Source organism: Piliocolobus tephrosceles, chromosome 5, assembly GCF_002776525.5.
Source record: "Piliocolobus tephrosceles isolate RC106 chromosome 5, ASM277652v3, whole genome shotgun sequence".
Lineage (NCBI taxonomy): Eukaryota > Metazoa > Chordata > Mammalia > Primates > Cercopithecidae > Piliocolobus > Piliocolobus tephrosceles.
Genome location: NC_045438.1, coordinates 127,476,920 through 127,503,218, shown reverse-complemented (window position 1 = coordinate 127,503,218; position 26,299 = coordinate 127,476,920). Strand labels below are relative to the sequence as shown.

Sequence of the window (26,299 nt, the reverse complement as noted above, 5' to 3'; positions counted from 1 at the left end):
AGAAGGAAAACAAAACACACCTGTGAGCTGAGAGGTCTCAGATGACAACTGTGTCTCATTCCTGTGCCCCCAGTGCCTACCTAGCCCCATGCATAGCAATGAGGTTTTAGGAATGAACAAATGAATGAATGAATAAGTGAGTGAATGAGTTAAGAGACTATAAAAGCTTAGGGTCAGCCGAGATAGACTTTGCTTGGAGCTTGGGGGTCCAACGTCAGTTTAAGATTGTGGCCGTGAAAGCTTGAGGACTTTTTGCTCTGAGTCCTGTTAAAATGAATGAAAATGGAGATCAGGCCTGAAGAGTCCCTGAGCAGACAAAACCAGTAGGGCCTCTTAAGTGACCTCAACTTTGCTTGATTTGCAAACATCAGTGAAACTTGAGCTTTTTCTTGTAAATATGTATATTAAGGAAGAACAGAACTTAAGCTCAACCAGTCAGAAGACGCCAACAAGCTTATGTAGAAAACTAGGGTCTTTCCAACAGGATAGGCCAAATAAGGGAACTGTATAACTGTAACCAGTTAAATATTTTCTTCACTTTACTTGTCCTGTAGGAGTCTTCCCCTTGCATTCCCCCAGTGGAACTCCTCAACCTCTTCTGTTTGGAGCTGCCTGATTCATGAATTGTTGTTTGCTCAAATAATCTGTTTACAATTTTATTGTGCCTCAGTTTACCTTTTGACAGTCCCATGTAAGGAGTAGAAACATGGCACTGGTGAGTAGGGGGAGCATACATAACCACGGGGGTCCAGCTGGATCCCCACACACTGAAGGAGTAGATGGCACAGGTACTGGACATCAGAAATCGATGCTTCTGATTCTAGGCCTTGGGGTAAGTAAAGGGTGTGGTCTTGGGCAAAGTGCTGGGTCATTTCCACTGGAGCTGGAAGCAGCACAGGCGAGACAGGGTTGAGCAGGGGGAAGTTGATGGGGCTTTCCTGCATGCTGACAGAGGCTGGAGGCAGGGGAGGAAGTGGCTCTTGAGATGAGGTGGGTGAGCGAAAGCACTGTGGTGGCTTTAGGAAGCCTGCACAAGAGACTAGGAGTCTAGAGGGAGCTGGTGATGAGTAGAGACGACAGAAGGAGAGGCAGGAGAGGGATAGAGGAGACGCATGGATAGGGAAAAGGAGAGGCGGCTGGAGGATGTGTGAGACTGTGTGCATAGGCGTGTGTTTGTGAGAGAGAGAGAGAAAGCAAGACTGTGTGTAAGTGTGAGTGTATGTGCACTAACACCCATGTGTGAGAGTACAGGAACCCCTCCCACAACTCAAACTTTATGGGAAACCAAAAAGATTTCAGGTAAATCTGTAAGAGGTTATTTACAAGAGTGAACATGGCTGGGCATGGTGGCTCACGCCTGTAATCCCAGCACTTTGGGAGGCTGAGGAGGGTGGATCACGAGGTCAGGAGATCAAGACCATTCCAGCTAACATGGAGAAATCCCATCTCCACTAAAAATACAAAAAATTAGCCGAGTGTGGTGGCGGGCACCTGTAGTCCCAGCTACTTGGGAGTCTGAGGCAGGAGAATCGTTTGAACCCCGGAGGTGGAGGCTACAGTGAGCTGAGATCGCGCCATTGCACTCTAACCTGGGTGACAGAGTGAGACTCCATCTCAAAAACAAAAACAAAACAAAACAAAAATGAGTTCCCTGGGAATCCCTGAAGACAGAGCTTGTCACTCTCCCATCAGACTAGAAAATACCATGAGGAAAGGGGCTGTGTCTGATGGAGCTCCGAGTGTAAGTGCTGCGTATCTTCCATTAGACCTGGGGCTCCCTGAAGGATATACCTGCCTCTCCATCGGACTGAAAGCTCCCTGAGAGGGGGGCCTGTGTGTCCCCCATAATACTGGGAGCTAGCTGTTTTCAGGGCCCGTTTACCTCCCTTCAGGCTGGGAAAAACTCCCTGAGGATGGGGTTATGTTTCCCCATCAGTCTGTGGTTTTCATGACAGCAGGACAATATCCACCTCGCCCTTCACCATGATCTTCAACCTTCATGAAGCCTTCTTCCTCTCCTCTTGCCAGACCTTATTCAACAAGTCTTGTCTCCGCAGGCCCCTCTGCTGACAGCGTATACACAAAAGTGAGGCTCCTTGAAAGGGAGACTCTGTCTGTGCAGTGTTCCTATAAGGGCTACAAAAGTCGCGTGGATGGCAAGGTTTGGTGCAAAGTCAGGAAGAAGAAGTGTGAGCTTGGCTTTGCCCGAGTCTGGGTGAAAGGGCCCCGCTACTTGCTGCAGGACGATGCCCAGGCCAAGGTGGTCAACATCACCATGGAGGCCCTCAGGCTCCAGGACTCAGGCCGATACTGGTGCATGCGCAACACCTCTGGGACCCTGTACCCCTTGATGGGCATCCAGCTGGATGTGTCTCCAGGTGAGTAGGCTGCAGGGGCACTGGGATGGGTGGAGGGAGTCCTCCCTGCCCCACACTCCACTAACATCAGAGATAATAAGGATAATAATCCATTAATGGTCATGTTGCAGTGTAGTGTTTTCAAAGTGCCCTTATGGCACTATTCATGCCACTATTGTCACCATTTTATAGATGAAGATAATGAGACCTGAAAACCCAATGTGACTCTGAGCTTGTCTGGGGTCCCAGAGCTAGCAGGTGGCTGAGATGAGGTTCAAACTTGGCACTGTCTGTGCTGTGTTTTATTCATTCATTGCTTCAACATAATTCATTGAGCCCCTATTATGTGGCAGGCACTATTCTAGGCTCTAAGGATACAGTAGTGAGCAAAAAACAGACACAATCTTGCTCTATAATAATTGCAAATAACAAATTTTTGTAAGAAAAAAAAAAAAAACACCAGTAAACAGGAAAGTAACTCAGTAATGCGGGAGCTGTGGAAGTACTGAGAATCAGAAAACACTCCCCTGAGCAGATGACACCAAGCTGACCCCTGAATGGTGAGTGTTCTCCAGCCCTGTTGAAATCTGGGTGCTTTGAAGGGCACTTTGTGGTAAGGGCTGCATGTGCAAAGGTCCTGAGGTCAGAAGGAGCTTGGCTTGTATAAGAAAGGCCTATTTGGCTAGGCGCAGTGGCTCACGCCTTTATTCCCAGCATTTTGGGAGGCTGACGCAGGTGGATCATCTGAGGTCCAAAGTTTGAGACCAGCCTGGCCAACATGGTTGAAATCCTGTCTCTACTAAAAATACAAAAATTAGCTGAGTGTGGTGGTGCATGCTTGTAATCTCAGATACTCAGGAGGCTGAGGCAGGAGAATGGCTTGGACCTGGGAGGCGGAGGTTGCAGTGAGCCAAGATCGTGCCATTGCACTCCAGCCTGGGCAGCAGAGTGAGACTCTGTCTCAAAAAAAAAAAAAAAAAAAAAAAAAATCCAAGAACAAAAGGCTTATTTAGTAGCTCCATATTGAGTGCGGACAGTGATTGATGAGGCTGGGAAGTCAAGCAGCCCTGAAGCCCATGAGATAAAGTTTGGGTGATTCTAAGTACAAGAGGAAGTTATTGGAGAGTTAAGAGAGGCATGTCACAGCTTATTTTTAAGTATGTAGTGGCACTTGTCAAGGATGGACTAGGAAGGGTATGAATATGGGCAGAGCGGCCATTGTGAGCACAGTGGACAGAGTTGCCTCCCAGCCTGGAGGGCGAGGCAACTTCTGTAAAACAGCAGTACCAGCCCTCCCAACATTTACAGGTGGAAAGCTGGTGCGGGAAAATATCAGCCAATATGTGTGCCATAGTAGGGGACAGTCCCAGGACAGCAACCTGGGAGCCTCGATTCTTCATCCAGGATGATCACCTCTATGGCATCTTCACCATCACCATGACTGAGCTCAGAGTAGAGGCCTTGGGATTCTATGGGTGTGGAATCTCTAACCCCTGAGATCTCCATTGTCAGAATCATCTGCCCGGTGGTATCTCAAGGTGAGTTCTGTCCCTTCTTATTTGTGGGTCTCAGACTTCCTGAATCACAAGGTGTTAAAGCTGGAGAGGATCCTAGAAATCTTCTTCCACCTTCTCATCACTGAAAACTGGGGGCATGGAGAAGAAAAGCCCCTGGCCTAAGGTCACCTGCTGCTGAAGGGCAGAGCCAGCCCCAGAACGCAGACCTGCTGGCTTTTGGTTCTTCCTTCCACATCATACATATTGCCCTTAACATTTTTGCTGCTACTAATAGGACTCCTCAATTTGTTTGGAATAAGTTTAAAGCTTCCACATGCTCAAGCACAAAGGGCTTAATGGTCCATTCCAGACATCCCTACCCTTGACCCTAACTCCCAGCATCCTCTCAAAGGGCTGTAGTCAAGAAAAATCACTGAGTAATGGAGTTGCGGGGGAGAAATGTGACATAGGAGACAGCTAAACAATGAGGCTGACATGACACTTAGGGTGTGAGGCTGGGAGGTGTAGTAGCCAGGGGCTCAGGGGACCTGGGTCCTCTCCCTGGACCTGCCCTTATCCGTTGAGAGTCATTAAGCTTCAAAATGAGAAGTTAGGGGTCACCACTAATCCTAAGGCCCCTGGGCATTCCTCCTGAAATTAGAGTTGCCAAGCTCTCCTGCCTTTTTCTGTGATGGTCAGAAACAGTGGTGCTTTTTCCCTATTGCTAAGTGTGCCCAGCCACTTGGTCAAATGGGCACCTAGAGGACCCCAATAAGCTTCTCAATCTTCAATGTCCAAGCTTTGGCTCAATACCCATTCCCTGGAGGGCAAAGGGCTAAGCTAGGCCCTGGATGGGGGCTCAAAAGTCTTGAGATCCCATCCTGAGCTGGAGGAGCCCACAGTTGGGCCAGAGAAACAGTATGTGAGGAAGGGTTATGATGCAAGGTGGTAGGTGGCATTAGAGAAATATGGTGGATGGAAGAATAATGAAAGAGAAAGGAGGGAGAAGGTTTAAATTCCTAACACCAGGGGAATTCTAAGCCTAAGGAAAACAAAGTACATATGGAATACATTAATAAAAGATAACTTATAAAGCAATATGCCACAGGCATAGGTGAATCCAAGGTAGAATGAATAATATAAGGTAAAATAATCAAGGATTTATTCTTGAAGAAGTTGGGGGCATATGGATTGATGAAGAATAGCAAGCAAGTACAGATCCAATAAACTGAATAGCCTGAATATTTATTTTTTTCTTCCTTCTTTCTGCCTTTCCTCCCTCCCTCCTTTCCTCCTTTCCTTCTTCCTGACTCTAACCTAGGCTGATCATACACTATTCCTAGGTTATAGCAAAAGAAAACCCTGCTTCTTGGCCATGTCCACTCCCTTCCTTAGCTCCATTTACCCTAACACCTACCCATTCACCCACTCATCCATCTTTTCATCTACTTATTATTCCTACATCCTATCCATCCCTCCACTCATCCATCTATTTATCCACCTACCCATTCATCCATCCACCCACTTCCAAATAGTTTATCCATTAAATCACCCACTTATCTATCCATCCATCGATTCATCCAATGTGCCTTTTCACAGGTCTCTTAGGTACCCCTGCCTCCAATGTTAATCCTACTCAAAACATGCATCAGATTCCCACAGTTCTTCCTACTAGCATTAAGGTCGTGAGCCCACTGTATACCAGCCCAAGAACCATGACCCAGCCTCCACCCAAGTCAACTGCTGATGTCTCCACTCCTGTCCACAGTCAACATTAAATGTGGCAAATGTCATCAACTATGATTTCCCAGCCTCTGAGCCCTAGGTTTGGACACCAAGTACTTTGTTCCCCAGTCCGTGTACTAAAAGAATGTGGGAGTGAGGGAAAGGGGAGGGTGGGGCAGGAGCAGACTTGAGTCACTTTAGTCTGGGTAGAAATGTCCAGGGGAAGAAGGAGGTGGTGATGGCGAATAGGGGAGGCTCTCAGCCAGGCTGTCATTCTCCCTAGGTCACCTTCCTTGTTTTCTTGCAACCTGAGTATTAAAGAGAGGGAAATGACATCTTCCCCAAATTCCAATGGAGCTCACCCAACCCCAGGGGCCTGATGAGTAGTGGGAAAGCACTCTGAGTGAGGGACCCTGGATCTAGTGTCGGCCTGACTAACTGACTGTGACTTTGGGTGAGTCAGGAACCCTCTCTGGCTTTAGCTTCCTTGTCAATTCAGTAGGCATGCTAGAAACCCAGAGCTGGAAGACATTGCTCACCTAACAGCTCTCAGCAGGAGCCACATGTTAGGACTAAGTGCAATATTGGTTTTTACCTTGTTTGATTAGTTTTTAAAAAATACTAATATGTATGTCCTCATACACAGACCAATAGAATCAGAATTTCTGGAAAAGAAGCCCATCTCAGTATTTTTTAAAAACACTTCAGAAAGAAACTCAGAGAGGAAAGGACAAACAGACTGAGGAAGGAGAAAGAATAAAAACTCTTTCTTTTGAAATAAAAAAAAATTAATGTGATTTTTTTCCCTTTAAGAGGAAAATCTGCTTTAATTAAATGGAAACTATGATCCAAGCTACTTAAATGTAAAAGCACATTGTGCTATAAAATGTTTAATCTGTATTAAGAAGCTAAATCTATAACAAGGAACTGAATGCTTTTTAATTGACTATTTATGTTGAGGCAAAAGTCTATAAAGCAGCATTTCCTATGATGGTGGAATGTTCTCTCTCCCTGTCCAACATGGGTAGCCACTAGCCATGCGTGATAATTGAGCATCTGACCTGAGACAAGTGAGAGTGAGGGACTGAATTTCTGTTTATCATTTATTAATTTAAATGTAAATAGCCACCTTGACAAAACTTTGGGAATGTTTTAAGGCAAGATTAGGATTTATTGAGAAGTTTGATTTAAGGTAGGTCTTTCAAAGCAAGGGCTGGGCTATGATTTAGTAAGGATCACGGTCAAATAGTATTGCATTGGTAGAAACAATAAGATGAGGATTTTGAAGTGGGGGATTCAAAGAATCTTAGGTTGCCAACTATCTCTTAATGCTTTCCATTAAAGAGGTGATGAATCTTTCAGGAAGTTCCTGTAATGAACAAGCAAACCATTTTCCTGGACAAGGAAACTCTCAGTAAAGTAATATTCACACAGACACCCGAATAGTAAAGTCATGTTAATGTAGACAGCAAAGGTGTGATTTCAATTCTCAGTGTCAAGACTGAATGTGGGTACACACAGTTTCTATTCCCAAAAAAAAAAATTCTTTTTCTGACAAAATATATTGTGGACGAAAACAACTTAGGGGAACAGCTCCATGATATTGCCTTGACAACCATGCATATGCCACATAGGTCACATTGGCAGACACATGAAGTACAGGTAATTTGAAGCATGGCAGAATGCCTGTGACCCTCCTAGAACATAAAAGGAGGGAGGCTTGTGAGAACCATGGCCCAGTAACTTCTCTGTCTCCCCTGAAAGACAGTTCCTCATGCCCTCCTGAGTTCTGATGAGGCCAGAGGTTCTATCCCATACCTCAGAATAGGGCTGCAGGTTATGAAACCACTTATCTGCCTCTAGAGTGCACTCCTCAGCAGTGGAATGTCCCACAACTCATATTGCAGTTGTCTGGCCTCTTTTGTTTTGGGGTGTGGGACAAGAGCCATGAGGAGCTGGCACCTTTGCCTAATCTTTCCCTTGTTGTCTATGTAAATAATAAACTGACTGAAAGTAAAAGTGGCTCATTGCTGACATTGCGCCACTGCACTCCAGCCTGGCGACAGAGCGAGACTCCTTCTCGAAAAAAAAAAAAAAAAAAAAAAAAGGTGGCTAATTGCATTATTAGCAGTCAAATCAGTCAGGACTTGGCTTTGGCGCAGCCTTGTCTTGTATGAGCTTGACAAGTGACAAATGACAGACTGAGACAAGATATTTGCAATTTCTAACACAGAATAATATCTAGGTGTTTTCCAAGATGGCTGCCTGGAAGCATTTTAACCACACCTCATACACTTAGAAGAACAAAATAGTGTGTAGACAATCGCACTTTGAATACAATATCCAAGAGGGAACTTGAGAGTTCAACAGAAAAGCAAAAGAAAAGTCCAAAATCAAGGAAAATAGAAAGAAAACAGGAAGCTTGTGTAGTTGGGACCAGCTGGGAACCAGAAGAGACCCTTCCATATGGGAGAGAGTGAGTGAGAGTCTTTCTGTGGTCCACTTTTCCACTGGGGAATCATACAATCCAGGACGTGGGAGAGCACCTTGACTCTCCAATCCCTGAATCTAACTTACGGGGCTGCTGGGAGACTGTGAGAAGAAACTTCCCCTTGGAGGTAGCATGCCCTGGGTTTCATACCCTTCCTGAGACTTAAGAAACTGCCATTCTTGATCCTTGCTCTTAAAAAATTGTGTGTGGTCCTGGGAACCAGTGATGGCAGTTTTAGGCATTAGGGGAACTCAGGCTATAGCCTGCAGAACCAGGGCTTGAGTGGGGAATAGGTTCCCACAAACAGGACTAAGAAGTAAGCATAGTGTGGACTTCAGCTTGAATGCTGAAACAGGGTACACCTCCTCCCCAAAACCTGAGCAGGACGAGATTTGCTTCAGTGACTTGGTTGAGCTGGGCAGGGCCTCCTATAGCTCAGGGCTAAGTTACAGGCCAGGTGCAAACTGCCTGGTCTGACTGTAACTGGGTTTACTATGACAGCCAGGATATGGGAGGGAGCCCCACCAGGACTGGGGCATAAGAGGAATGCAAATCCTCAACCAGCTGCCAAAATCTGTGGCTACTGGGACCACCCCCACACTCCCTGTGGCAGGACCTCAGTGCAACAATGGTTGCCCCTCACTCAAGCATTTTTCCGGGGCCTGAGTACTGCTCCATCCCCCTGTAGTAGCTGGTGCATGCACTCGCCATTGGAGGGTCTGAGTATAGGCTTTCCTGGCCCAGTTGTGCCCAGCTTCATCCTACCTCCCACCCTGAGACAGAGTGCAGAATCCAGGCTTCTCTTTCTTGGGATCAGGGTTGTTCTGTCATGAGTTGCTCTGATGGCTTGTGTTGGTTGGCCTCCAAACAAGAGGTTGGGCTTTCAAGAGAGCCCCATCTGTGGTATTAGTAGAGGGATCCAAGTATGTCCTGAGTTGGACAAGATAAGTATTTTGGTTTCTTAGGTGTTGGGTGGGGCCATAAAGCTCCCAAGAGTTTCTTTTTTGTCAGCTACCAGAGCACATAGAGAAATACCATCAGGTGGTGGAATTCCATTGCCTGCGATACCCTGGCTAGCCAAAGGTCCTGAGTCTGGGCTCAGACTCTCCTTGGGCAGAGCTTGACATAGCCACTGTGAAGGATGGTGGGGTGATTCTCAGGCCAATGGTGGCAGAGTTAAGTGGGTCTGGGAATTGAATTGTGGTGGCAGGTCTTTCTCATGCTGTTCTCATGATAGTGAATAAGTCTTACGAGATCTGATGGTTTTATAAAGGGGAGTTTCCCTGCACAAGTTCTCTCTCTTGGCCTGCCACCATCCATGTAAGACATGATTACTCCTCCTTGCCTTCCGCCATGATTGTGACCTCTCCCCAGCCATGTGGAACTGTGAATCCATTAAACCTCTTTTTCTTTCCAGTCTCAGGTATATCTTTATCAGCAGTATGAAAATGGGCTAATACACCACATGATAACTTCACTGCTAGCATAACCAGCATTTGACAAAGCCAGCACACTAAACATATCTACAACCAAAGACTCTCACAGAGTATACTTCACCAGACCAAGTGTTGGGAGACCTGAAGATGGGTCACATTGTAGGACTCTTTGTAGACATTCTCCAGCACCAACCCAGAGCCTGGTAGTCCCACTGGATGGCTACAACCAGAAGAGCAATAACAATCACTGCAGTCTGGTTCTAAGGAAGCCTCATCCCTAGGAGAATGGAGAGAGCACCACATCAAGGGATCACCCTGTGAAACAAGAGAATCTGAACAGCTGAACAGCAGGCCTTGAGTTCCAGATCTTTCCATTGAAATAGTCTACCCAAATGAGAAGGAACCAGAAAAGTAATTCTAGTAATATGACAAAACAGGGTTCTATAACATCCCCAGAAGATCACACCAACTACCCAGCAATGGATCCAAATCAAGAAGAAATCTCTGAATTGCCAGATAAAGAATTCAGAAGGTTGATTATTAAGCTCCTCAAGGAGCTACCACAGAAAGGTGAAAAACAACTTAAATAATCTTTTTTTAAAATACAGGATATGGATAAAATATTCTCCAGAGAAATAGTTATCATAAAGGAAAAACAATCACAACTTCTGGAAATGATGTACATACTTAGAGAAATACAAAATGCAATGGAAAATTTCAACAATAGACTAGAACAAGTAGAATAAAGAACTTCAGAGCTTGAAGGCAAGGCTTTTGAATTAATCCAGATAAAGACAAAGAAAAATGAATTTTTTAAAAAATGAACAAATTCTCCAGGAAATTTGGGATTATGTTAAGCAGCCAAACCTAAGAATAATTTGTGTTCCTGAGGAAGAAGAGAAATCTAAAAGTTGGGAAAACTTATTTGAGGCAATAATTGAGGAAAATTTCCCTGGCCTTGCTAGAGGTCTAGACATCCAAATACAAGAAGCTCAAAAGACACCTGGGAAATTCATCTCCAAAAGATCATCACCTAGGCACATAGTCATCAGATTATCTAAAGTCAAGATGAAGGAAGAATCTTAAGAGCTGTAAGACAAAAGCATCGGGTAACCTATAAAAGAAAACCCATCAGATTAATAGCAGATTTATCAACAGAAACCTTACAGGCCAGAATAGGTTGGGGTTCCATCTTTAGCCTCCTGAAACAAAATAATTATCAGTGAAAAATTTTGTGTTCAGCAAAACTAGCTTCATAAATGAAGGAGAGATAAAGCCTTTTTCAGACAAGCAAATGCTGAATTTGCCACTACTAAGTCAGCACTACAAGAACTGCCAAAAGGAGCTCTAAGTCTCGAAACAAAACCTCAAAATACACCAATGTTACATACATTGCAGGTTTATAGCAGCACAATTAGCAACTGCAAAAATATGGAACCAGCCTAATTGCCTATCAACCAACAAATGGATAAAGAAAATGTGGTATGTATGTGTGTGTGTATATACATATATATACACACAATAGAATACTATTCAGCCTTAAAAAGGAATGAAATAATGTCATTTGCAGACTCACCAGGATGAATTTGGAGACCATTATTCTAAGTGAAGTAACTCAGGAATGGAAAACCAAATATTGTGTATTCTCACTTATAAGTGGGAGCTAAGCTATGAGGACACAAAGGCATAAGGATGATATAATGGACTTTGGGGGCTCAGGGGTGTGAAAGGATGTGAAGGATAAAAGACTATACATTGGATATAGTATACACTACTCGGATGACAGGTGCACCAAAATCTCAGAAATTACCACTGAATAACTTGTCAATGTAACCAAAAATCACCTGTTCCCCCAAAACTATTGAAATTTAATTTAATTTAATTTAATTTAATTTTAAAATACAAAACAAAATATTGATCTTAAGGAAACTCAAGATGCAAAAGATGCAAAAGAAATCAAAATCGATGCAAAGCACTCAGAAAATTAATTCAGGATATGAATGAGAAATTTACCAAAACATAAATATCTATCTTAAAAAAAAACAGAAAGTCTAAAACTAAAAAAGTCGCTGAAGGGAATACAAAATACACTCAAAATCTTCAATAGTAGACTATGCCAGGCAGAAGAAATAATTTCTGAACTTGAAGGCAGGTATTTTGAAATAATCCAGTCAGACATGAATAAAGAAACAAAATGAATAAAGCCTTTGAACATTTGGGATTACATAAGGTGACTGAATTTACAAATTATCAGTATTCCCAGAGATGAAGAGAGATCCAAAAGCTTAATAAAACTATCTAATGAAATAATAGATGAAAACTTTTTAAGTCTAGCAAAAGATTTAGATATCTATTTAGAGGAGGCTCAACAATCCCCAGGCAAATACAATATACAAAGTTTGCCACAGCATATTGAAATCAAACTGTCTAAAGTCAAAGTGAAAGAAAAAATTCTAAAATCAGTAAGAGAAAGATGTCTAATCACTTATAGAAGAACCCCCATCAGTCTAACAGTGGATTTCTCAGCAGAAACCTTCCTGGCCAAAAGAAAATGGGATGACATATTCAAAGTGCTGATAGAAATTTTAAAAAACTGGTAACCAAGAATTCTACATCCAGCTAGATTAAGCTTTGTAAATGAAGGAGAAATAAAGTCTTTCCCAGACAAACAAATGCTGAGGGACTTCATCACCACTAGAGCAGTCCTACATGAAATTCTCCTAAACTTGGAAGTGAAAAGCTGATATTAACCATACAAAAACACATGAAAGTATAAAACTCACTAGTAAAGTAATTACACAAAGAAGGTAGAGAAAGGAATCAAATGACACTACTACAATATTTCACCAAACCACAAAGACAATGAGAGAAAAAGAAAAAAACAAAGACTTGATAGAACAACTAGAAAATAATTAGCAATATGACAGAAACAAAACCCCACATATCAACATTAACTTTAAGTGTAAATGCACTAAATGCTCCACTTAAATGGTATAGATTGGCTGAATTAATTTTTTTAAACGTGATTCGACTATATGCTGTTTACAAGAAACTCACATTACCGATAAAGACACATATAGATGGAAAGCAAAGGGTGGAAAAAGATATTCCAGCAAATGGAAACCAAAAGTGATCAGGAGTAGCTATACTTACATAATATAAAACAGACTTTAAATGAAAAACAACATAAAAAGACAAATAAGGTTATTATATAGTGATAAAAGGATTGATTCAGCAAGAGGATATAACAATTCTGAATATGCACCCAACACTGGAGCACCTAGATTCATAAAACAAATATTATTAGACCTAAAGAGATAGACAGCAATACAATAATAATGAAGGCCTTCAACACCCAACACCCCACTCACAGTATTAGACAGATTATCTACAAAATGATCAAAAATCAACAAAGAAACATTAGACATAATTGGATGTTAGAACAAATCAACTTAACAGACATCTAGAGAACATTCTACCCAATAACTGCAGAATATACATTCTTTTTATCAGCCCTTGGAGCCTTCTCCAAGATAGACCATATAGTAGGCTACAAAATAAATCTCAACAAATTTTTAAAAACAGAAATCATATCAAGTATCTTCTATGATCATCAAAATTTATTCCATATCACAGTGGAATAAGTTTTTTAAAATAGAAATTATATAAAGTATCTTCTAGGATCACAGTGGAATAAAACTAGAAATCAATACCAAGAGGAACTTTGGAAACTATACAAATACATGGAAATTAAACAACATACTCCTGAAACAAAATCATTGGACCAATGAAGAAATTAAATTAGAAATTTTAAAAATTTTAGAAACAAGTGAAACCTGTTAGGTTTCTACCTAACAGAGATCGTGCCATTGCACTCCAACCTGGGCAACAAGAGCAAAATTCCATCTCAAAGACAAAAGAATAAAAGAAAAAAAAAAAGAAAAGCTCAGGACCGGATAGATTCATAGCTGAATTCTACTAATCCTCCTCAAAAAAAAAATCTTCCAAAAAAATCAATGAGGAGAGAATTCTTCATAACTCATTCTATGAGACCAATATAACCCTGATACCAAAACCAGACAAGGACACGACAAAGAAAAGAAGACTACATACCAATATTCCTGATAAACATAGACACAAAATTTCTCAACAAAACACTAGCAAACAAAAACCAACAGTACATCAAAAAAATACACAATGATTAAATGTGTTTTATGCTAGGAATGCAAGGATGGTTCCACAATGCAAAGCAATATATGTGATATAGCATATAAACAGAATTAAGGACAAAAAATGTATTATCATCTCAATAGACACAGAAAAAGTATTCAAAAAAAATTCAGCATCCCTTCATAATTAAAAACCCTCAACAAACTAGGTATCAAAGGAACATACTTCAAAATAACAAGAGCCATGTATGACAAACTCACAGTCAACAGACTGAATGGGGAAAAGTTGAAAGCATTTCCTCTAAGACCTGGAACAAGACAAGGACGCCTACTTTCACCAATCCTATTCAACATAGTACTGGAAGTCCTGACCAGAGCAATTGGGTAAGATAAAGAAATAAAAGACATCCAAGTTTGAAAGGAGGGAGTCAAATTACTCCTATTTGCTGATCACATGATCTTATATCTGGAAAAACCTAAAGACTTCACCACAAAACTCTCAGAGTTGATAAATGAATTTAGTAAAGTTGCAGGATGCAAAATAAATGTACAAAAATCAGTAGTGTTTCTATACACCAATAATGATCTAGTTGACAATAAAATAAAGAAGGCAATCCCATATACAATTGTTTTAAACAAATTTAAATATGTAGTAGGAATATGTTTAACCAAGGAGGTGAAAGATCTACAAAACACTGATGAAAGAAATTGCAGATGACAAAAACAAATGGAAAAACATTTCATGCTCATGGATCAAAAAAAGTAATATCATTACAATGACCATACTTCAGTTAATAGGATTGATTACTATTAAAAATAAAAATAAATAGGCTGGGCATGGTGGCTCATGCCTTTAATCCCAATACTTTTGGAGGCTGAGGTGGGTGGATCACCTGAAGTCATAAGTTTGAGACCAGCCTGACCAATATGGTGAAACCCTGTCTCTACTAAAAATACCAAAATTATTCAGGCATGGTGGTGTGTGCCTGTAGTCCCAGCTACTTGGGAGGCTGAGACAAGGGAATTGCTTGAACCTGGGAGGCAGAGGTTGCAGTGAGCTGAGGTTGCGCCACTGCACTCCAATCTGGGTGACAGAGTGAGACTCCATCTCTAAATAAATAAATAAATAAAATGACCATACTGCCTGAAGCAATTTACAGATTCAATGCAATCTTTATCAAAAATATCAATATTATTTTTCACAGAATTAGAAAAACATAATCCTAAAATTCACATGGAAACCAAAAAGAACCCAAATAGCCAAAACAATTCTAAGCAAAAAGAACAAAGCTGGAGGCATGGTGTTACCTGACTTCCATTTATATTACAACACTAATATAATGATAGTAACCAAAACAGTTTGGCACTGGTATAAAAATAGGCATGTAGATCAGTGGAACAGAATAGAGAACTTAGAAATAAAGCCACATATATGTGACCGATTCATTTTTGACAAAGTTGACACAAACATACCTTGGGGAAAAGGCACCCTTATAAATAAATGGTGCTGGGAAAATTGAATGTCCCTATGCAAAAGAATGAAATTGGTCCCCTGTCTCTCACCATATATAAAAATAACTCAAGATGGATTAAAAACTTAAACATAAGACCTGACATTATAAAAATAACAGAAGAAAACCTAGGGAAAACTCTTCTGGACTTTAGTCTAGGCAAAGAATTTATGACTAAGACGTCAAAAACAGTGACAATGAAAACAAAACAAAGGAGACTTAAAAGCTTCTGCACAGCAAAATAAATAAATAAACAAACAAACAAAGGTGAGCAACACTTTAGAATGGGAGAAAATATTTACAAACTATACCTCTAGCAAGGGACTAATATCCAGAATATACAAGGAACTCAAGCAATTTAACAGCAACAACAACAAAAACAATTAAACCCAAATAATCTCATTAAAACATGGGCAAAGGGCATGAACAGACATTTTACAACAATCAGAATGGCAATTATTAAAAACTCAAAAAGCAACAGATGTTGGCAAGGATACAGAGAAAATGGAACTCTTTTTTTTTTTTTTTTTTGAGACAGAGTCTCGCTCTGTCGTCCAGGCTGGAGTGCAGTGGCCGGATCTCAGCTCACTGCAAGCTCCGCCTCCTGGGTTTAGGCCATTCTCCTGCCTCAGCCTCCCGAGTAGCTGGGACTACACCTGGCTAGATTTTTGTATTTTTTAGTAGAGATGGGGTTTCACCGTGTTAGCCAGGATGGTCTTGATCTCCTGACCTCGTGATCTGCCCATCTCGGCCTCCCAAAGTGCTGGGATTACAGGCTTGAGCCACCACGCCTGGCCGAAAATGGAACTCTTATACACTGTTGGTAGGAATGTAAGTTAATACAGCCACCACAAAAAATAAATTTCTCAAAGAATTAAAAATAGAACTATCATTCGATCCAGCAATCCCAACTGTATACCTAACAAAAGAAAAATAAATCAATATATCAAAAGGACACCTGCACTTGTGTGTTTATCTGCACTATTCACAATAGCAAAGATATGGAATCAACCAAAGTGTCCATCAATGGATGGCTGGATAAAGAAAATATGATATATATACACAATGGAATAAAAATAATGAAATCATGTATTTTGCAGCAACATGGATGGAACTGGAAGCCATTAGCTTAAGTGGAACAAGTCAGAAAGACAAATACTGTGTATTTTCACTCATAAGCTGGAGCTAAAATATGTGTACACATGAACATAGAGTGTGGAATAATAGACAATAGAGACTCAGAAGAGTAAAGGGGTGGGAGTGCGGTGGGTGATAAACTGCTTAATGGTATCATGTACATCATTCAGGTGATGGATACCCTAAAAACCCTTACTTGGTCACTATGCAATTCATGCATGTAATGAAATTGCATTTGTGTCCCATGAATTTATACAAATAATTTCAACATCTAAACTAACCAAGGGCTTATTAAAAATCAACAAGCGGAAGGAAAGAAGCCAACAGAAAATGGTTAGAAATAGGTTACACATTGCAGTAAAAAACCATATACCCAAGAAACTCATAAATAGATGTTTGATCCTGTTAGTTAGAGAAATACTAATTTAAAAACATGGAGCTGTCACTTTGAACTCATCTGAATGGTGAGCACATGGAAGGTGGATGACACCAGAGGGATCCTTGAGCCCTGCTGGGGGGAATGCAACATGACTCAGCATTCTGGAGAACAATCTGGAGCCTGTATGTGGCATAAACATGTGGATATCCCATACCCAATGTTCCATCCCTGACTTATGCTCTATTATGCTATTTTTTACGTCCTGTTTAGAAAATATTTGCCTTCTCCAAGGTCATTTTTTTCTACATTTTCTTCCAGAAACCATATTGTTTTCACCTTTTATATTTAGGTCTATGATACATTTTCAATTAATTTCACATGCAGTGTGAAAGAGTTAAAAACCTATTTTTTTTTCTGGGTGGGTATCCAACTGATCGTTACCCTTTGATAGAAACAATGTCTTTTCCACACTAAATTGCAGAGGCCCTTTAGTGGCAGTCAAGTGACTGTCCGTGTGTGGTATGTTCCTAAACCCTCTATTTTGTTCTTATTTTCTATTTGGCTTAATGCCAACTTCACATGTACTCTAAAACGTTCTTATATAGCTCCTTCAAGAGCATTAATAGAAATGTTTATTTTGAGGTTCTTTTGTTTGTTTGTTTTTCTGTTTGTATGCTTGTGTTGTTTTGTGGTAGTAAAAAGTTGAAGCAACTTAGGTTCCCATCACTAGGAGGAATGGAAAAATGAAATCCAATACTGCCCCTACATTATATGAAATCCTACCTAGCAGCCAAAAAACTGAAGATTTAGGTTTACATATAGCAATAAGGGATAGTCACAGAAGCACAATGCTGTCTGAAAACATATAACTGGAGTTATAATTTTCAAAAAAAATAAAGCTTAAACCATGAGAGACAAAAATAAACACATGTTAAAAATTTTATTTAACTCATACTCAATACATAATTTATTTGAGAAGGTATTATGCCAGTTTAAAAATGGAAGTCAAAAAACACAAATGTATATGAAGTAAAGGAATGTTGAAATGAATTGTATGTGGAAGCATATCAGTTTGGGGTTTGCTTTTCCCTCTCAGCAGGGGAAGGAAGACAGGGCAGAGGTTGCTTGTCTATCAATAACCTGCATTTGTGAAAGTTAGACTTCTCTCACAAAATGATTACCAGATAACATGAAGAAGAGAGTGCAATAGATAATGCGGAAGTTTCAGTTTAATTGCAGATTTTTTTCTACAACAGAGTGAAATGTGTAAAAAACAAGAGCACACAAAATCAATTCTATATATTTCAAGAATCTACATGCATGCAAATAAACATGGAAAATACGAAATATAATTATTAAGAAGATGCCTATCAGGGAAGGGTAGGGAGTGGAGCTCAGGATGAAGGTAGTAAAGATTAAAAATATATATATATTAAACTAGCAGTGGTAGTTCATGGCTATAATCTCAGCACTTTGAGAGGCCAAGGAGGGAGGATCACTTGAGCCCAGGAGTACAAGACCAGCCTGGGTAACATAGCAAGACTCCATCTCTATACATAAAAATACACATTAAAAAAACACATGAAACCAAATGAGTGGTAAAGCGTTTCCTTTGATGACTGTGGGCTGTGAAATAAGGAGTCTGTCATTTCAGTTTAGTTACATGAAGATCTTTTGTGGAAAAAAACAGCATGTTTGCATTTTTGTTTGTTTACAGTTGACCTTGCCATCTTTCAGGACGTAGGTTTTCCTTTGTAACATGAATGCAAGGATTGAGTTCCAGTCTGGGAGAGGAACTGACTTATCCGAAAGTGCCCACTGTGCAGTGGTGGGGGAAGATGGGATTCCACATCCGGCCTTCTGATGCCAAATGTCATGCTTTTTCCCTGCAGATTTAAGCGGGGGAAATGATTGGGTCAGGGAACCCACACAGGAGACAGACAGGAACAATCTGTATGGGATGCTGCTTTTCTGGCTAGATTAGCCTCAAGTTTTCTCCAGTTCCTAGAGAAGAAATATGAAGCTGCTATCAAAACAGCACTGCTTGTTTTATGGTTCAGTGAAGATAATTATGTTTAAGTGTATCCTTATTAAACTTGATACAGTTCTCATTTAATAGTATGAGCTCAGTCTTTCTCAACCATTTCTCTTATCTTTTTTAAGACTTAAGTTAAAGAACCGGGCAGAACTCCAATGATGGATTCAGACCACAAAGACTAAGCCATCCACTGGTGCCTGGACTGGGCCAACTTTGCTACATGTGAAATATAGGCCTTTATTTCCCTGAACTCAATAAAGATCCACAAACCCAAACCCAAAAGGTTGGAGCCACTGAATGTCACAGAGGGGAAGCCCCACTGCCGGGGGTTTACTGAGGCCTAAAAAAGGGTGAGGCACTTCCCCAAGGTCACTAAGTATGATCAAGGCAGAGAGGGACCAAGAATCCAGAATCTTCTATTGCCCTGTGATGGCTGCCCTTACCTTTGTGAAGGACTGAAGTTTTAGTATTTATGTAACAAAGAGACACTAAGACCAAATTACTAAAATGTTCCTGAGTCAGGAGCAGTGGGTGATGGAACCGCTTGACCAATTGCGTCATTAATTTGTAATCAGCCTGTCAGTGACCGGGTATCCTTGGATGTTTCTCAAGAACTGGGAAATTATTATATTCTATTATATGGGTTCAGCAGATTCCAACCATCCTGCCCATGGCTCTGTCCCTTTGCTTGGTCAACTGTTTATTTGCAGATGCTATGAAGTTCAGCTTCAGCCCCAGCCTGTCCTGATATTCACATATTCAGATTAGCATATATTCAGATAGCAGAAGAGCAATGTCCTGTGCTAATGGAGGCCTCTCAAATTCACTAGCTTGAAAAGAGTTTTATAGAAAAACTTGAGGCAAAACCACTGAGCTTCACCATCCCAGTTCCACCTCCCCATGTAGGCAGGCAGCCTTGCTAACAAAGGAGGGGGAACTGGCAGTGTTTCCACCAATGAGAAGCAACTGAAGGTCACCAAAATGTCCTTCATTTTCCTCTCTAATAACTGTGCCTCATCTACTGCTATTGAAATCCCTGAGAAGAGGAACAGCTTTTCATTGGCCAAACAGGGCCCATTTCATTGAGTCACCAGGCAATCAGATGGATCCCTGTAAGTCACAGCTGCACCACTTATCTGCAGAATGATATAGTGAATAACTTAACCTCTTTGCATCTTCTCTTCTGCAGTGAAGACAGCAGCACTTATTTCAGAGTAAAGAGATTAAAAAGGTACGTGCTTGGCTCATAGCACATGTTCAATTAACCAGTTTCTCTAGCAGCCCTCTGCCACAGAGTAAGATAATTTTTTATATCACCTAGTCCAACATCCTTGTCTTACAGGTGCGAAAACGGAGGCCCACAGGGAAGCTACTGACTTTCTCAAAAAAGTCACAAAGCAAGAGAATGGAAGACGCAGGTCCCCTGATCTGAGGCCTGGAACTTTTCCCATTGCTCTGTGCTGTCTCTCCAGACAGCCCCTCATGAATGGGCAAATGGGGTCCAGCTTATTGGCTGTGCCTAAGGAGACCCTTCCCTGACCTGGGCCCTGCAGCTGCTCACCTTTGCACCAATACCAGCCAAATCTGATGGTGTAGGACAAAGGGGTCCTGAGGAGACAGGTGGGTCATGCACTGATACAGCTTCAAGTCCTGCCTCCAGAGCCCTATCACCATGACCCTGATTATGGCTTCCGTGGGATAATCCTCCAGCAGGTGCCTCCCGGCCCAGGCTCTGTTTAGGTCTTTGTTTCTAATCTCCATGAGCGCCAGAGTCTCCAGGGGACCCTGGCTCCACCCCCACTGCCAGGCCTTCAGGCTGGAGGCATATTTCATGATATAAGAACAGACCACGGTCAGATTCTGTCCTTCTAGCAGGCACATTCGCTTCTCCATGTCACCTACAGCTTGGAATCTGGGAATGAAGAGTCAAGCACTTCGCTGAGCAAACATGATTTCTTCCCTCACCTCTGCATCCCCAGTCTCAGACCACAACACAGACATAGGACCACAGACGAAGAGTATTCCTAGCTCCTCCGTCAAGCATGTAGGAGTGATTAAGTATTTCTGTGATTATTTTTAAAAGGTTCTGCAATCATATATGTGTCTGCTTGCATATATACATTATATATGATATATGTGATATATTTTATATGTATGATACGATATTTTATATATATAATATTATACATATATATATAAAATATATCAGCAAGATTCCTACCCCTATGGAGCAAATGAGGCAAATATGTATCATGGTTGAAGTTTGAATCTAGACGACGAGTTGACAGTAACTACTCTTTCTACATTTCATGGACTGGAAAATGTTCATCATAAAAAGGTACAAAAGAACTTCACCAGATTTACCATCCATTTTCTATTCCACTTATGGTGGGCCAGGCATGCCTTTTGCTTTCTGATATACAGTTCTTTTGTCTTTGTCTTTGTTTTTTGAGACAGAGTCTTGCTCTGTCGCACAGGCTGGAGTGCAGTGGTGCAATCACTGCAGTTTTGACCTCCTGGGTTCAAGGAATCCTCCCATCTCAGCCCCCACCAAGTAGCTGGAACTACAGGTGTGTGCCACCATGCCCAGCTAACTTTTTGTTCTTTATAGAAACAGGAATCTCACTGTGTTTCCCAGATTGGTCTCGAATTCCTGGGCTCAAGCCATCCTCTGACCTCAGTCTCCCAAAGTGTTGGGATTATAGGTGTGAGCCATAGCACTTGACCTCACACAGCTCTCTGTATTAGCTCCCGGTGTCCCCAAGACAGATGCTCTTCCCACTATTCTCTCTTCTCCCAAATGGAAGGGATATTCCCATTTGGTCCCAGAGGGGAGTCAACCTGAACAGTTGTAGCTGGCACTAGTCTCTCTCTTCTTCACCCTCAATATCACAGATCACCCTACACCTGGTTCCATCATCATCATCTCCCGTCATAAAATTTTTAAGCATGGCTGGGGCGGTGGCTCATGCCTATAATCCTAGCACTTTGCGAGGCTGAGGCAAGACTATCCTGGCCAACATGATGAAACTCTGTCTCTACTGAAAATACAAAAATTAGCTGGGTGTGGTGGCACATGCCTGTAATCCCAGCTACTCAGGAGGCTGAGGCAGGAGAATCGCTTGAACCAGGGAGTCAGAGGTTGCAGTGAGCCATGATCACACCAGTGCACTCCAGCCTGGTGACAGAGTGAGACTCCATCTAAAAAAAAAAAATTTAAGCACTTATTAGGCCCTAAATACTGAGCCAAGGGCTTTTCATCCATCCACTGTTTAATTATTTAGACAACTCTCTGAAGTAGGTACCACCTACAAATACATACCTGTGAGTCAGTTCCATTTACAAATGAGGAAACTGAGCCTAATAGAGGTTACAAACCTTACTCAAGGTCACATACGTAGAGTGTGGCTGAGATGGGATTTGTTGCCCCAGCCCTCTCTGATTCCGGAACTCTTATCCTCTTCTCCACACTCCGTTCTTTGTCTTGCTAGTGACTTCAACAGAAGTTTTGTTTTTGTGTTACTACCTGTCTTTTTGCTGTTATTTACCTTATGCTCTACTAATGCCTCCTCTGCACAGTGAGTGCATGCTTTCTTAAGGGGAGACTTTGCCTTGCTTTTCTTTATTTTTTTTTTTGAGATGGAGTCCCGCTCTGTCGCCCAGGCTGGAGTGTAGTGGCCGGATCTCAGCTCACTGCTCTGCCTCCCGGGTTTACGCCATTCTCCTGCCTCAGCGTCCCGAGCAGCTGGGACTACAGGCACCCGCCACCTCACCCGGCTAGTTTTTTGTATTTTTTAGTAGACACGGGGTTTCACCGTGTTAGCCAGGATGGTCTCGATCTCCTGACCTCGTGATCCGCCCGTCTCGGCCTCCCAAAGTGCTGGGATTACAGGCTTGAGCCACCGCGCCCGGCCTGCCTTGCTTTTCTTTACATCTCCCAGGATATCAGCACAGTGCTGGGGGATTACTTGGCTGAATCCACCTAATTGTCTCAACTTCAAGATGCGGTAGAGGAACCTCCAGCATCTATTTCATCTCCCAGTCCCTCCTGAGTCAGGGTGGACCAGCACAGTCTGCATGCATTGCCTTCATTTCCCTTTCCCATCTGTACCACATTACCTGATCCCATTCCAGTCCATCCCAAAGATACGAGAGGAAACTCCCACTAGTGGGCACTTCTGCTGGGCTGTCTGCATCCCTCTCCCTGGTGCCCTCTTGCCCAGCCTGCTTACCCACTCTCCTTACCTGCACCAGCAGCAGCAGGAGCAGCAGCAGCAGCAGCCAGGGCCACCCCCCGAGCCCTGCCCCCTCCACTCTATCTGCCACCTAGATGTGTTGTCTGCTGGCTGGCCCAGGGCCTCTTCTAGTTGCTGCAGGATGTTGCCCCACATACATGGTCACTATCTCCCCACGAGGATGGGCAGTTACTTTACAATTGAGAAACCTTGGAGGAAATGTGACTGGGGGAACAGCTCAGGAAAATGCAGAAGAGAGGCAGGCTAGCCACCCTTGTGACAGCTTCCTTCCTGCCATCATGATGTCACAGTGCTGATGGGAACCCTCAGTTGCTTCCCTTTCTGCACCATGGTGAGTCTAGACCCACCCACCCGAGGTCCCCACTGCGTCAGTCACCCCCTCAGGCCACCAACCTCCTCATCACTGACCACTGACCCCTATAACCCATAAGCCTGCACCCCAGTCTCCCTGTGAAATGGTACTGTGCAAACAAATACTCTTCACCCCACAAGGCTGGATTCAAGCCTTTCTGCTGAACCTGCCCTCTTTAATATCAGCCTGCACCATGGTTCCCAAGCACAGGCACGTGGCTTCACTCAGGAAGTGCACACGTACACACCCAGGCTCCACCTCCAGACATTCTGACTTGGCAGATCTGTGAAAGGGCCCAGGAATCTGTATTTTAACAACAGCTTAGGTGGTTCTGAGGCAAGGAGTCCAAGCTGGCCATGTCTGCAAGAGCTGCGTATAGGTAAGATGGGTCCTGTAGCATGTCTCGGGGGCTCAGGGGCTTTGCCTGAGTACCAGGTATGGGCTTCCCTGAGCTACCCTGTCCAGGCACAGGCATGGAGACCACAGTTATAACAGTAATAGCAGTAACCACCATGGATTGAAGTCCTGCTGTGTGCCAGGTGATTTACCCAGGCATCTCCTTGGATCCTGTCAACATTGGGAGCTGGTATAATGGAGGCGTATCATCTTGTGACTCTCCAGCACCAAACACCTTTTCCTTTTGGGGGGACAGGCTCCAGTGTGTGAGTTTCACACAGACGCAGAGCCCTGCTTCCCCTTCTATTGAGGATGGAGGCAGCTATTCTTCCCACCCTTCTCCCGGCAGCTATGCTGCAGGCACGTGACTTGACCCAAGCCTGGCCACATGCATGATTCTGCCCAGGACCCCAGATCTGCAAATGAGACACAAATGCAGAGCCAGTTGGAGATGACTTACTCGGAGGCAATTTAAGGATTCAGAGTCTAGGAATAGCATGGTGGCCTCCAGTGTCCAGGGCAGTGGCATTGATGGCAACATGGCCAGACTGCCTCATGTGGCCTCTGCTGTCCATTCTCTCTTGGCTTCTGCCCATTTTCCAAACCTGATCCCCCAGCCTCTCGTCAACTCTGAGTTACTGATATCCCCCTAGAATTCCCTTGCTGTTTTAGATAGCCAGAGTTGGATTCTGTTGCTAGCATCCAGAATCATCACTGGCATGGTTAGGCACCATCATGCCCATTAAGGCAAGGAGGAATATTGAGGCCCAGAAGGTTAACTGAATCACCCAGGATCAGACACCCTGCAAGGATGCAGAGCAGGGATTCAAACCCAGATATTGTTTTCCTCCAAGGTCTGTGTCATTAACCACACAACACTATTGTATTAGTCAAGGTAACAGCAAGACACTGGTGGCTCATTGAAACTGGGTAATTGAAGAGTATTTAATAAACATGTGCATAGAATTTAGGGAATGCAGTAAGGGGTGCTTCAGTATGCTGAGGCTGGCAAAAGTGGTGAGCCGTTCCCACCACTGGGCCTACAGAGGAGAGGATGGAGCAGGTGGCTGGACTCGGAGATGGGAACTGTTTGGTGAGGGGCTTGAAGGAGCCTTCAGAGGGGAATGCAGCCACTCCTGCCACCACCTCCCAGGGAGGGAGCCCTGAGGACAGAAACCCTGATCTGACTCTCTCCCCACCCTTGGCTCTCCTCTCATGTTTCCCATTGGTTCAACCAGCCAGAAACTGGCAGCCAAGGAGCCTGCTGGTTTAGCCACACTGGTCAGGTTCCCAGGCAGGATGGGGAGGATGGAGCATGGCGTGGCCTGTAAGTGCAAATGGGAGAGTATCCAGTATGGCCATTTGTCTTCCAATTTAGTGCATATAGTATTTCAGGCACGTTTGATATGTTGGACTTAAATAACACTTGATCTATAATAAGTTAAGCACACAGGCATGCACTGGACCATGCAGTGGGTTACATCTGGATGAATCTCTAGGAATGTGTCATGGGCTTTCATAAGGAGTGTAATGACTTCTTGGAAACAAGCTTGAGATTCACTAAGAGGGAGCTGTATACTAGGATACAGAAGGTCTGCAGGGGCCCTGGACTCTAAGCATTTGCTTTATGCTCCAGGAGAATCTGATGCAGGTGGTCTAAAGACCTCTGAGAAACACTGCCCTCGTGTGTTCCACCTCTCCTGGAGTGCATTTAATGATAATACTCCCTTGCCCTGGCAGTTTGTCAACTTCATAAACAGGAGCAACACTGGGATTGCTAAAGTGCAAGTTCCAGACCAGCAAGCTCAGCATACAAACACTACATCCTGCACAGTCACTGCCTCTGAGCTGCTTGATTCTTTTAGGTAAGAAAATAAATGCAGAGAGTAACGGCTTCTGGATCTAGTGCCTCTGCAAAGATTCTCACCAGAGCATCAGGATGAAATAAATGCCCCCCACACATCTTCTAATGGGCCCAAAATTGGGGTTCAGAAGTCATCTTTCTAGGGTTATTACCGTTACCTGGGCAGGTTCTGACAGAGCAGCGTTCAGGGGAATGGGGAAGTCCCTACGTGATGGAGCAGGCTGGGAGCTGGACCTCTGCGTGCAGACAATTGTTTCCACAGAAGTGGAGCTCATTGTGAAAATACATTTACCTAACATGAGACGTACTGTATGTGCAGAAAAGTATGATTGCTCTTGGGAATTGAGGATAGTATCTGCCCTGGACATCACTAAATTGGGCTGGAAGGACCCACCATCCTTTCCCCATCCATGAGGCCCGTTTCCCTTTAAAGCTCGAATGGTGGGAAATAACAAAATCCTGATTGAAATCTGTGGGAGACTGCAAGAAAATCTCCCACAGAGATTTTCTCCATGGTGGCCTGAACACCTACCTACTTCACAGAGGAAGGCACTGGAGAGAGCATGGAAACTGAAGCGGGTGCTCCAGGAGCAGACTGAGAGAGGAGGAGGAGGGCAGAGTGGGGAACTAGGCGAGCACATGCGGACAGCCTCCAGAAGCCTCCTGGGGGGAGAGCTTTTACCCCTCCATCC

The 26,299-nt window shown here is 43.0% G+C and overlaps 1 protein-coding gene across 1 annotated transcript in view; it reads right to left on the bottom strand.

Annotated features, from left to right (window-relative positions):
- Positions 1-26,202, bottom strand: part of TREML2 (triggering receptor expressed on myeloid cells like 2) — a 100,498-nt gene extending 74,296 nt beyond the window's left edge. Inside the window, exon 1 of the mRNA XM_023212761.3 lies at positions 22,985-26,202. The gene's annotated coding sequence lies outside the window, so the exon portion shown is untranslated. The remainder of the gene's footprint in view (positions 1-22,984) is intronic.
- Between the last annotated feature and the right edge of the window lie 97 nt (positions 26,203-26,299).